Raw genomic sequence first — 14,433 nt, 5'->3', positions numbered from 1 at the left:
GTTACAGAAGATGCTTTTGGAGTGGGGCAGGGAGAGCAGCATTGTGAGAAGGGCTGCTGGGAAGAGTCTGTCATGTCAAAACAAAAGATTTTCCTGCTAATATATTCTTAAAATATGTTGTACCTCTGAGGAAACTATTTTATACCTAAGAAACATCAAACTGTTTCTTTTAATTGTACAGTCTTTTAGAAATATGTTTTTCAATCCTAACAAATAAAGAAGTGGCCATATAAATTCACCAGTTTGAGTTCTGGTTTTTGTTTGATAGGGGCATTTTTTTTACCCATGTAATGATCACAGTCTAAGTAATGATAGTTCTTTTGGTGAGGGTTTTTTCACAATTTTCCTTTCGGAAACAGCCAAACCACACATTTTCCTAGTTCACTTACTCAGGATCATCTTCATCAAACAATACCACATGAGGAGTTGGTTAAAGGAATGGGGAGGATAGGAGAAAAGATAGCTTGCAGGAGCAGGGTGTGAGTGGGAGAATGGCCATTGTCTTCATGTGTTTGAAAGGCAGTCATGTGGGAGAGGGAGTCAGCTTGTGTGGGCATGGCTCCAAAGAGCAGAACAAGGAACAGAGGGTGAGTATAAAAAGAAATCTCAGGGGAGAACCTCATTCTATGAGGGAGTTGTCTAAGAAAAATATCTATAATTTATTAAGATCTCTTGGTCTGATTCTATTTGCTTAGGGTTTGGTGTTTTGGTGATGTATTTTCTAGTAAAAAGAAAATTTTTGCTTTTATCTTTATCTTCTAACCACTAAAACAGATCATTCTCTTTTCAGGGCAAACAATGTTTTCCCTGTCACTAGTGGTCTTCAAGTGGAGAATGGAAAACTATTTGAGATATTGTAGAGAAGGGTAAATCTCCAGGCAAAGGTTGGCTCAGATGACCTTCAGATTCTTTGATTCTGTGCTCTTGCTCAAGCTAAACCATTCTTTTTAATCCACAGTCAGGATCACATTGTAACCCCTATCCACAATATAGATTTTGAGACTAAGGGTGATTGGGGTCCTCATACTGAGAATGGAGTTTCCCAGTCACATCATATTGTGACAGGAACCAAGCCCACTTCCTGCATATCTTACTTGCATATTTCAAGGATATTGAATTTCTGTGCTATGGGTGCTCTACTCACCTATGCAGATAACCACCCTCTTGGTAAGAGGTATGAGAAATTATTATTTCTCTCTTGTATTGATAACTCATTAGTGAATCAAAACCAAAATATTTTTTCCCCTTTTCTACTTCCTCATCCAGAAATTAGCTAGTGTGGGAAATCTCTCTAAAAGTCTTACCCAGTCAGGATGGCTGAGATCTAATCAAGGACAGGAAAAGAAATTATAGGTTTCGGCTAAGTGGCTCATTCCTGCTCATTGTGTTTGTTTAGGCAGGTCTGGGAAAATGTAGGTCCTCCCTTTTGTCAGACAAGTGATATGGAAATAGATAAGTCTCTTTGACTAAGGCTTAGACAATCCAAATCCTGTACCCCTACACCCTCTTATGATAATATTCACTCTCATTAATTGTTAACCAATCAGAGTTGATTGCCACCCTCAGGAATACCTTTTCTTCCAAGGGCATATAAACTGTGAGCCCACCACCATGAGGGGATCTTTGGTCTAAGAGAAAGATGACCAAATGACCATTATTTTATTAACAAACGTACTGGTGTTAATAATAAAATGATTAAGTCATCCAGAAATTATCTCCAACTTTTAAATACCACACAGGAAATGACCTTCAAGAGTAACTGTAGAAAAGCAAAATTGGATAAGCTAGGGTCATGTTCACATGGCAACAAAACATCAGAAGGAAAAATTACCTTAGTGAAGGACTTGTCCTTTGGATGGGAAATGAGTATTGCTCAGGGGCAAGGAAAAAAGATAACCCTTGAAAATCACTTTGGAATAGTCCTTGGTATACTTCAAACCCAGTTCTCAATATTTATTATGATCAAAAAAATGGAGCTAAGGGCTACACCTTCTTGTGGGTATAGAATTATCAAAGCATCAACCATTAAAAAATGATTTTTCCATGTATTTTTTTCAAAGATGCATTGGGAGAAAGCATGTGGTGTTATCTGTGACTCCAAACTTGAAAACCTGAAAACTCCTGCATTGGCTCATTACACTCATTATCTGTCTTCATTTCCTGGCCTTTTTCAATGGTATCATTCACTATCTCCTTCTGGACTCCTGTTATTCTCTGCTTCATTAACTGCTAATGAGTTGAGATACAATACAACATGTCTTTTCTCGCTCTTCCTACACTTGTATTTATGAGGGAGTTGTCTAAGAAAAAAATGTCTATAGTTTATTAAGATCTCTTGGTCTGATCCTATTTGCTTAGGGTTTGGGTGATATATTTTCTGGTAAAAAGAAAATAATCTAGTTTTATCTTTTAAAAAGACTGGGGTTGGATTTCAAAGAAAAGTCTTCAAAGAACATCACAGACTTTACCAGCTTCCATACTTCTTAAATTGCTCAGACTATGTGGCCCTGGGAAAGTCATATAATCACTGTGGATCTCAGTTTACTTTTCTGTAAAGTGAAGATAATAGCACCTACCCCGTAGGCTTGTTGTGATATTAAAATGAGATCCTATAAAGTGCTTTGCAAACCTTTAAGTGTTATCTGAATATCAGTCCTTACTATGATTATCTTCTGGTACATTTCTGCCTTACTCAAATGGACACATGAGTTGGGTGCATTGGGGCTTTCAGTAGAGTGGGAACATTTTCCACCAGTAGGGATAATAACTTGACTATGACTTGGGAATTAAATCTTAGGGGTTACCTGGGGCACTTAAGAAGTTAAGTTAATGCCACATGGTCAGCATGAGAAATAAGACATGAACCTTGCAAGGTCTTCTATCCCCAAATTGAGCACTCCATCCACTGTCAGGTTGATATATGATTTGACAATTTGAGATAAATTGCTTATTTCCCTAAACTCCAACATGCCTCTCCCCCCCATGTAGGGGTAGTATATGATATTTAACATCCCTCTCAGACCCCATTTGATTCCATTCCTACACTTCCACACTGGGGTAGATCTGTCATTGTTTCCTTGCAACATTCACTTCCTTTCCCTAGAGTGGTGATAAGGCACTGGGCATTTTTTTTTGACCAGGTCAATATTATTTTTAATTTTTATTATTAATTTTTATTTTATTATTAACATATTTTGTTTTGATATCTCCTTTTTTTCCAAATAGGTACCTCCTCTCCCCAGAGTCATCCCTTGTAATAAAGAATTTAAAGAGAGAAAAAAGTAGTTCAGCAAAATTAACCAACATAGCAACAAAGTGTAACAGCATGTTCAGTGCTCCACACCAATAAACTCTCACTTCTGTAAAGAAGGAAAGAAGATACACATAGTAGGTGCCAAGTAAATATTTTTAAATGAAAAAAATTAGGTGAGTTGTATCTACCACATTTTCCCAATCTAGTAACACTGTCAAAAAATGAAATAAAATTAGTTTGGCACAGTCTCCTCCTGATGAAGATATGGCCTTTCTGTGTTCACCACTTCCTTTTTAAAAATGTTTTGTCTCCAATAATACATTTTAGAATTTTACAAGGAATCAAAGTTGAGCTTCCTGGCCTATAGTCTGCTGATTCCACTCTCTTTTTGGGGAAGGGATCAGAACATATTATATTTTTCAGTACTGCAGTATCTCTCCAATTTACCATTTTCCTTTTCTTTCTTTCTCTTCCTCTCTCTCTGTTCAGTGTGTGGCAGGCACTGTGCTAAGTGCTTGGAATTCAAAGAAAGGCAAAAGATAGTTCGTGCTCTCAAGGAGCCCACAATTTAATGGGGGAAATAGTTTGTAACCAGCTGTACACAAACAAGATAAACACAGGATAATTTAGAAATAATCTCTGGAGCAAGGTTCTAGCATCAAGGGGCCTGGAGAAAGGCTTCTTTCAGGAGGAAGAATTTGAAGGAATCCAGAGAAAGCAGGAGGCAGAGACAAGGTGGGCTAGAATTCTAAGCATGGATCACAGAAAATGAAAATGCCCAAGTTGGGAGATAAGGTGTCTTGTGCAAAAATGGACTACTGAGTACATGCAGAGGAGTGTGGGGAATGATACGTAAGACAATTGAAAAGATAGGAAAGGCAAAGGTTATGAAAGGATTTAAAAGTGAACTTAAGGATTTACTATTTGATTCTTGAATAGAGTATGACTTAAGGTAATAGGAATTTTATTGAATGGAAAATGGGTAACATGGGCAGATATGTGCTTTTGGAAGATTATTTTGATAAGGAATAGGCTGGAGTGGGGAGAGACTTGAGGCAGGATCCCCACTAGCAGGCCATTGCTAGAGTCCAGGCATGAGATGACATGAATTTGCCTTAGGGTGGTGCCAGTGTCAGAGGAGAGAACTGAGAGTGTGTACCAGTGATGTTTTGAAGGTGGAATGAACAATTCTTGGCAATCGTTGGATATAGAGGATGAGAGAGAAGTTAAAGATGGTGTTTAGGTTACAAACCTGTGTGACTTGGGTGGTAGTGGTGCCTTAGACTGTGATGGGGAAGTTTGGGAGAAAGGAAGGTTGGAGTGGGTATAATGAATTCAGTTCTAGATATGTTGAATTTAGTATGTTGATGGGACAACCAGTTTTATATGCCCAGTAGGTAGTTGGAGATAAAAGATTGGAGGTTAGGGTTGGATAAATATATCTGAGAATCATGTGTTTAAAAGGGGAAGTAAACAGTTCCAAAGCACCTTGGATGTGTCAGGCCCTGTGTTTAGTGTTTTGCAAATATTATCTAGAGATGATTATTGAATTCATGGGGTCTGATGAGATCACCAGCATAGTATCAAGGAAGAAGAGAAGGGAGCCTAGGACAGACCGCTAGGGGATACTCAGAGTTAGCAGGCATGATCAGGAAGATTAAGCAGTGAACTGCGAAGTAGGAGGATAACCAGAAGAGGACATTCTCCCAAGAACTTAGAGAGATGAGTACAACAAGAATAGATTGCTCAGCAAAAGCTGCCAGTACATTAAGAAGGAAGAAGATTGAGAAAAGGACGTTATATTATGCATTAAAGAGATAATAGGTAACTAAGGATGGAGTAGTTTTCATTGAGTTTGGAAGCCAGAGTACAGAGGGTTGAGAAGAGATTGAGAGGAGAAGTAGAGGTAACCGCTGTAGACAGCCTTGTCAATGAGTTTAACCACAAAAGAGGTGAGAGATATAGCCTGGAAAGGACATGAACATGTATGTAACCAGCAGGAAAATATGTGGTAGACAGGGAGAGAGTAGGGACGATAGAATGGACATTCTGCTGGAGAATAGGATGGAATGGGTTTGTTTGGGCAGACTGAGGGGTTTGCCTTGCCAGGAGAATGGGTATTTGGGAGATGGAAAATGAATAGAAAAAGAGGAAAGGGAGCTCTCAGTGAATGGTCTCATTTTTTTTAGTGAAATATGAAGCAAAGATCTCAATTAAGAAAGTGTGAGAGGGGAAACCATGGGAGGTTTGAGGAAGAATGTAAAGAGGTTTGGAAAAATTGCTACAGTGAGTGAGATAGTAAAGGAAGTAAGGAGATGTAAAAGGATGGCTTGCCATGTTAAGGGCACAGTTGAGATTATATAACCTAAGTTTCTAGCGGACCCATGCCCAAAGTTTCATAATTTTCTCCTGCTCCAATCAGTAGTACATGAATAGGAGCAAAGGCAGTGGATGGTGGGAGTAATCAAAACTTCAGTCTTTTTTTTGAGCTGGCACTTTGATGAAATGTTTATTGAACAGGTCAACCTTCCCCCCCACCCCAAATGGGAGTTTCTTCTTGTTTCTGTACTGTGTGTGGGTAATGACAAAAACAAGCTGCTAAGAAAGCTGAATGCAACAAACTATTTCAAGAGAGTATGGCTAACAGCGACTTTAGCTTTGATTTTTCTTTCTAAAGTCAATATATATATATATATATATATTATATATATATATATATATATATATATATATATATATATATATAATACACACACACACACACACACACACACACACACACTCTACAGATCACAACAGTGGTTTAGACTCACTAAGGAAGTTCAAGTGAGATCTGACAACAGGCACACCCAGGAACCAACAAGGCGAGATGAGCTGCTTCTGGGGCTCTCATTGCCCCATCTTCTGGTCACTGGTTGAGTCTTGAGGGAGAAATTTGTCCAATGCCAAGGAAAGGGACTCGAAGCACTGCAGGGTCACATTGGAATGGCTGTGCACAGGAACCAGTAGGCAGGAAAGTGGCATCCATTAGACATTGTTCAGGGTGGCCACCCCAGGAAGGACTTTGCCCTCCAGCAGCTCCAGACTGGCACCACCCCCAGTACCCAGATGACTGATTTTGTCCTCAGTGTTCCATTTGGCACAGCAAGTGGCAGCATCCCCACCACCTATGATAGTGATGCAGCCCCTCTTGGTGGCTTCCACCCCATTGTTCATTAGCTCTTTGATTCCCTGAGCAAAGGCTTCCTACTCAAATACTCCAACAGGTCCGTTCCACACAATCTGTTCAGCTGGGGCCACAGCTTCCGCATACTTCTTGCTGCTCTTGGGGCCACAGTCCAAACCCATGCATCCAGCAGGGATGCCAGAGGCCAGTGTGGTTTGACCAGTCTTGTCATTCTCATCAAACTTGTCTGGTGTAACAAAGTCAGCAGGCAATGTGATTTTGACTTCATTCTTCTCAGCCTTGGCCATCAGATCTTTGACAGTCTTGGCCCCCTCTTCATCACAAAGAGAAGTTCCAATCTCCCTGTTGTTGAGCACCTTGAGGAAGGTGAAACCCATCCCACCACCAATGATCATCTCATTGAATTTGTCTAGCATATTGTTGATCAACTGGATTTTGTCAGCCAGGAAGGGGCTCTCAGGGCTGTCCAGGGCCTTGAAAAGTAGGTCAGCTCCTTTTTCATGAGGAAACCACATGCCTTCTGGGGCGGATTTACTCCCACCATGGAACTGTGGGCATGGTGAGCCGTTTCAAAAGCATCGTTGACATAGACGTCCCCCAACTTGGAGAGGGATACTTGGAAGGCTTCCATTTTGGCTGGCTCAGCTTTGATCTTGTTCCCAGAAGCATCTTTGCCTTTCTCTTCTTCTTCTACATGGAAGCAAAGATTCTCCAGCAAAATGATAAAACCATTAGGTTTTAGTACAAACTTGCTCCACTTCTGGACCCATACAATCCTTCAGGAAGAGAACATCTTTGCCCAGCAAGGATTTGAGCTCAGCAGCCACAGGCTCCAAGGAGTATTTGTCAGGCATGGGGACACCATCAGGTCTGCCCAAGTGACTCATCAGAACAACAGACTTGGCTCCATTTTCCAAGCAGTAATTGATGTTAGGAAGAGCAGCCTTGATTCTCTGGTTGTTAGTTATCTCTTTGTTCTTCATGAGAATGTTAAAATCCATCCTCATGATGACCCTTTTCCTCTTCAGGTCTACCTTGTCCAAGGTCAGTTTGCTGGAAAGAGACATGCTGGTGGTGAGGAGATGGTGGAGTGGCTGCGATGACAGTGGTGGAAGCTGGAGCTTGGCTTGCCAGAGTTAAGAAGTGCTCTACACACCAGGGTTAGAGCCTACTGCCCAAAACTTCAGTCTTGACAGTTCAAGGTCAGTGATAGAGTAAGGGAGTAAGGGTCATGAGAGAAGAGTCTCTTATAGAGTACAGTGGAACTGGTTCACCAATGGGCCATGATGTGGAAGGGGCAATATTTTAGTGCAAGTGTGATGGCCTAAGAAAAGACTTAGGGATTGATGGATCAGAGGTTCTGGTGAGGATGGAGAACAGAGTGATGGGATTTAAGACAGAGAGAGAGGTGGAATCACACCTAACTATGGTCAGATACAGATAGTTCTGCGTTCACAAACATGGAAGAGAAATACTTGTGGGTGGTAACAAGATCAAGGGTATGACCCTGTGTGCAGCTGAGGTTGGGTAAGATTGCAGTAAACGTATAAATTGAGCACATAATAAGTTAGTAGTTTGAAGGAGTATCAGTATGTCTGGTGAAACTGAATGTTTATGAGGGGAGGAGTTGGGGGGAGAAAGATTGTGAACCATGAACTGACCTTATTGAGGAAGGATGGATTATGTCCTGAGGTTCGACACATAGCAGCTACCCAAATCTTAATCAGGTGATAAATGTGGATTAAATGAACCTTAAAGGAGACAAGATCATTGAGTGTTGGTGGAAGAGGGAGAATCTGGAAGTGGCAATGGGGAGAAAGGAGTAAAGGGATACCTCCACCATGATCAATTTGGTAGGCAAGAAGGTATGAATGAAAGTAGCCAGTACTGGAAAAGGGTGGCCAGGGAAATTGTATCATTAGAAGAAAGCCAGGTCTGAGTACAAGAATATGGAATGAGAAAGTAAAAGGTTGATAATAGAAAGCAAATCAACCATTGAACATTTCTTATTGTTTATTGCATGACCAGCACTGTGCTAAGTCCTGAGGATGCAAAGAAAGGCAGAAAAGAGTCCCTGCCCTCAAGGAACTTAAAATCTAAGGGGAGAAGACAACACACAAAAGCTAGTGGAAAAGCAAGGGAATAGGGGCGGAGAATATCATAGTAGAGAGGTCCAGAGAAGTTCTATGGTGGGAAAGGAAGAAAATGTGAGACTGGGCCCTCACTTAAATGGAGATTCTGAAAGGACCTCTCACTTCTGCACCCTATGATCAAAGAGAAGGAGGGCCCAATGGGCCCCAAGAGTCTTTACTGATTAAGTATGAGTTTCAGAGCTGAAGTGATACTTCAGGATGAAGAAGTTCTTGGGGCATGGGAGAGAAGTCCAAAGGAAGGCAACGGGGGAGGGGCGCGGGGGGGGGGGGGAAGGAAAACAAATTTGTTATCTATGGAACAGACATTCCAGAAGGACCAGTAGAAGATTGGATTAGGGTCTGTCTCAATGTTTGCAGAATTTCAGGAGAGGCCACAAACGGGAAGCCATTGGATCAAAGCCAGGGAGACTCTGTTCGATATATGTCATCTCTCTGTCTTTCTTGATTTATTTTCCTATTCTCTCTGTCCAGGGCTATTCAGCCTCTTTCCATGATATGCTCTCAGGTATTTACATTGAACCAAATCAGGTTGCTCATGATTTTGTTTGTTTTTAATGGGTTATGTTTAAAGTCCAAATCCTCATTAACATTCCCAACAAGAAAAATGAGAAAATGCATTAGTTATAGTACAGCTCACATGTCTCTTATCCAGTTCACTTTTGAAGAAAGGCTTGTAGCATTGATTGGGCTTAGGAGGGGGAGAAAGGATGATGTGCAGCTCTGGGGCTCACCTGGCATGCAAATGGAGCTCTTACTGTCTATCAGGACACCTGGGAATCATGCTTATCAAACAGTCAGCAGATTGTTTCTTGCTGAGGGAATTTTCCATTTCTTAGTTAGACCCTATTCAAGATTCAAAGGATTAATCATTCTGTATATACATGTCCCAAAAGTCTTAGTGCAGTTTTCAGCTTTAATAGCTTCTAATAAGCTGTGTGTATGTGTTATTTCCCGTGATAGAAGAAGCAGACTCCTTGAGAAAGTAGAAGTTGCTTCATCCTTTCTCTTTGTAACCCCAGTGCCTAGCACAGTGCCTGGCACATTATGGGTGCTTTAAAATGCTTCCTTGATTGATTGATTGATTGAAATATTTGAAGAAACAACCAATGTTCCACTCCATGTGTCTTCCTGCTACAACTGTATGCTGTGTTCCGTTGTTCTTATTTATTATGAGTACACGATACTACCTCTTCACATTCTCCAGGTTTGTCTTATGTTGACAAAACCAGTCTGTTGGTCCCCTTATGTATAATCTCTCCATTTATTCCCTCTGATCACTGGTTCTTCCTAGAGCCTCCACTTTAAGGATGAGGTCCAGGTCAACCCAGTCTTTGTTTCTCTCAGCGTCACCAGGAGACTATTGTTGTTTCATAGAGAAGCTTGGGGTCCTTCCTCTCCAGGTTCCACTCATTTCCAAAGGACTTGTGTTCATCTTTTCCACTCCCTTCCCTTGCTTTTCATCTCCCTTTTCTGGGTTATCTTCTCCCATTAAAATGCCCTTCTTGAGGGCAGGAACTACATTTCTTTCTGTCTGTATCTGTATTCTCAGTACTTAGTGCAGTGCTTGGCTCATAAAAATCTCATATAAATGTTGTTGACAGATTAACTCATTTATTCAGCAAATATTTACTGTGTATAGATCCTTGTGCTAGGCACTGGGCAAGATGCAGAATTTCAGGAAGATAAGGCCTTTGCCACCGTAGATGTGACAGTCCACTAGGGGTGTCTAGATGGATATGGGTAGAAGATGGGAAGAGTCAGGGATGACTCCAAAGTCGGAAACATGGAGGATATGAAGGACTAAATTAAAGAGTTAGGGGAAAGTTGGCAAGACCCAAACATAGATGAGTAACTATTTATCAGATGGGTGCAGAATCCAATTCTCCATGAACAACCAGAGGAAAGATCATTATCAACTGAGAGGAGGAAGGAAGGCTTTGTGCAAGAGGTCATTTGAGTTGGGTATTAAAGCATGGGGAGGACTTCAGCAGGTGGACCGGAAAGGACACTTCATGCATGAGAGCATGGCCAGAAGGCAAACAGTGAGTAATCTAGTTTGTAGAGTATTGGGAATAAGATGAATAAGTCTGGAAAGGTATGGTGGTATAGATTGTAGAGGACCTTGAAGGCTAGGAATAGAATTTGAATTTTACCCAGGAGAAAATAGAGAATCACTAAAAATTTTTGAGCAGAGGAGAAACATCATAAAGATTTATGCCCATTTCAATATGCTTGATGGATCCATTATCTCATTGGTATGGGTATTCCCTTTATTTTTTTAAATCCCAGGACAACTGCACCATTTAGTCCCTTATAGTTCCTTTCCATGTTTACATTTTATTTTTGGGTGGATACATGATTATTAACTTGAAGACTTCCTCCAGTGGTGCAAATCACCACCCAGAAGGGTGCCTTCTCATTTTGTGCAATCTATGTCCACATCCTCTAATACATCTTCCATGGAGGAGGGGAGAAAAGGGATTCAACTTTGAAGAGACCTTCCTCTCTTGCTATAACATGGATATTGATGGAACCAGAGTGCTGTTCATTAGTCATTCCTCTATCTTTCCATGTGACCAACCCATTTCCTTTTCTGTTCATATTGCCCCTTGATAATATCTTTTAGGTTTATGCCACATTTTGTTCTTTTTTCATTTTTTAGTCTCATCTGACTCTTTTTGACCCCTTTTTGGTTTTTGGTTTTTTTTGGCAAAGATACTGGAGTGATTTGTCATTTCCTTCTCCAGCTCATTTTACAGATGGGGAAGCCAGGGCAAACAGGGTTAAGTGACTTACCCAGGGTCACAGAGCTAGAATGTGTTTGAGACTGGATTTTAACTCTGATCTTCCTGACTTCAGACCTGACACTCTGTCTACTGCACCATCTAGTTTCCCATATATACCACATCTTATACCAAAATCTTTGGAGGAGATATCATGCCTTTAAGTGACCTACAACTAAATTGCTTCAGAAACCATGGCATTCTATGGCCTGCAGCTATAAAGCATTACCAGAAGACTTTTGATGTAAAAAAGATAAGCTGCTATTTCAGAGAGAAGCCAGAGGTCATTTGAAACACCGGGTAAATTCACTAGTACAATTCACTTCACTCTCCTCTTCCTATTCAATTCCAGACCCCATTCATTGTCCATCAGTGCTGTCCATGCAAGATATATCTGACTGAAGATGGCAGTCCTAAAAAGAATTTCCTTAGATTTTAGCAAAGTTTTTGATAAAGTATCTCAAAATGTTGTTGTAGAGAACATGGAGAAATGTGGGTGACAGATTCAAAACTAGTTGAGTGGCTGTACTTAGAGTGGCCATTAGGTTCGATGCCAGCTTGTCAGAAGGTGTCCAGGAGAATAACACAGGAGTCTGGGCCATTTAATATTTTTGTCAGAGTCTTGAATAAAGGCACAGATACCATGCTTCTGAAATTTTCAAATGATGCATAGTTGGTAAGGATGTCTAATACACTGGATGACAGACAGGATCCAGAAAGATCTTGACAGAGTACTGCACTGGTGCGAATCTAATAAAGCAAAATTCAGTAGTTAGTGAAGTAAAATTGTATACTCAGGTTCCAAAAGCCACATTCCAAAGCATGGTTGGACAGCAGTCTATCTGGGTTTTAGTGGGCTACAAACTCAGTATGGCTCAGCATTGTGATCTGGTAGCCCAAAAAGTGAATGTGATTTTGGACTGCATTAAGAGAGTAATAGCTATGATGAGTAGGCAGACTTCAGAAAAAACTTGGAAAGACTTGAATGAACTAATGCCAACTGAAGTGAGCAGAACCAGGAGAAAGAACATATACAATAACAGCCACATTGTGCAATGACTGACTTTGATAGACTTTCTCTTATCTCTTCTTAGCAATGCAAGGTTCTAAGATAACTCCAAAAGATTCACCATGAAAAATGGTTGTCCACATCCAGAAAAAGAACTATGAAGTGTGAATGCAGATTGAAGTATATTATTTCCTCTCTCTTTCTTTTTTTTCTTTTTTTGTTCATTTCTTGTGGTTTCTCCCTTTGGCTCTAATTCTTCTTTACAACATGACTAATGTGAAAATCAGTTCAATATGAATGTATTGAATATATCAAATGTAATGTTTGATGTTCCATATAACGTTCAAATGTAATGAATGTATCAAATTACATACTGTCTTGGGGTTGGTAAAGGGAAAGATGGGAAGAAAATTTGAACTTAGAATCTTATGGAAGTGAATGTTGAAAACTAAAAATAAATGTTTTTCACATGGCGAAAAAAGAAAAAAATAGCTTCCGGAAATAATTGTTTCATTTTTCTCTATTCCCATTAGAGCTCATCTAGAGAACTGTGTTCAGGTGTAGGTTCCAAAATTTAAGAAGGACATTGGTAATTCAGAGAGTGTCCAGGGGCAGGCATCCAGGATGACAAAGTGACTTGGGTCTATGTCATACATGGATCAGTTGAAAGAACTGGGAATATTTAGCCTAGGGAAGAGAAAACTTGGGGTTATGAGAACCATCTTATATCATGTGGAAGAGGGATTAGATGTGTTCTCTTTGGCTCCAGAGAACAGAATCCAGAAAAATGAATGAATGAATGAGCAATTGAAAAATATTAAGATTTTAAGGTCTTACTATATGCCAAGCATTGTACTGAACCATGAAGACACAGATTTTTTAATAACACATCCTAGCTCACAAAGAATTCACACTGTTTGAGAAGAGGGGGTGACAACATACAAAAGAACTTCAAGGTGGATGGAAAAGTCTAGAAGTCCCAATGGCAAGGCCCAGAGGGCCCCCAAGGTGCATCAATAGGTCAGATGGCAGTGCCAAGGTCCTCTGTGCCACTGGAAGAAATAGAGTTAGTGATTCTTAGCCCATTCAAGCAATGTGAGTATTGAAATACCCTACATGTGTTCTGGGTGGCCTGGAGCTAGGAGGAGTGAAAGAAAGGCCCTTGGTGCTGATGGATTTCCATTGTTGTACCTTCTGAATGGGTATAAGTTGTAAACAGGTAAATAAATGTAGGTTTGATGACAGAGAAACCTTTTTAACAATTGGAACTGTCCCAAAGTGAAGTGGACTGCCTTAAGAGGTAATGGATTCCCTGTTCATGGAAACGTTTAAGCAGAGGTGGGATGACCACTTTCAGAAATGTCAGAGCAGAGATTTCCTCTGTGGTGTCAGGACAGTCTCTTTGCAGTGATGATGGATATTATTTAGGAGTCCTGGAATGTGCTTGGATTTCATGTAATCAGGCCAAAATAATCTCCAAATAGGGGCAGCTTGAAGATCGGACATATAGAGAATCTCTCTTTGATTTAGATTCTTTGCTGGATATCCTCCTTGGCAATAATAAGCTCCATTAGGGAACATGGATCACCCTGTTTTATACCTTACTTTCTGGCAATAAGAGAACTTTTAAAACATGTATACCTAAAACTCTTCATTACTATTGAGTGAAAGAAATTTCAACTTCCTATTATGTGTTTGAAGGAATATTTTACGAGTTTACCATGTGCATGAGAAACATCTTGTTGGAGGAATAGCTTTACAATGGTGATTTGTTCCACTCAATCAAATGTGTTTTTTAATAGTCACCAAACAGTAAGAACTCTGGGATATCCATGCATAGCTATGCAGAAGGAAACTTACTTTGTCTGAACGATGGAGTATGGCAGAAAGAAAACAAAAAGAAAACTTGTTGAGACACAGCTGTGAGAGTCAGTCATTAACATTTATCGAGTGCTTGCTGTGTGCTGGAAATACAAATATGAAAGAGAAAGATAGAGTCTGCCCTCAAGGAACTTATAAGCTATTGCGGGAAGACATCACACAAAAGG

At 40.3% G+C, this 14,433-nt stretch overlaps 1 pseudogene; it reads right to left on the bottom strand.

The window, feature by feature from the left end:
- Window positions 1-6,280: 6,280 nt before the first annotated feature.
- Window positions 6,281-7,507, bottom strand: LOC140515802 (phosphoglycerate kinase 1-like; annotated as a pseudogene).
- Between the last annotated feature and the right edge of the window lie 6,926 nt (window positions 7,508-14,433).

Source organism: Notamacropus eugenii, chromosome X, assembly GCF_028372415.1.
Source record: "Notamacropus eugenii isolate mMacEug1 chromosome X, mMacEug1.pri_v2, whole genome shotgun sequence".
NCBI lineage: Eukaryota > Metazoa > Chordata > Mammalia > Diprotodontia > Macropodidae > Notamacropus > Notamacropus eugenii.
This window is presented reverse-complemented; position numbering and strand designations above follow the sequence as displayed.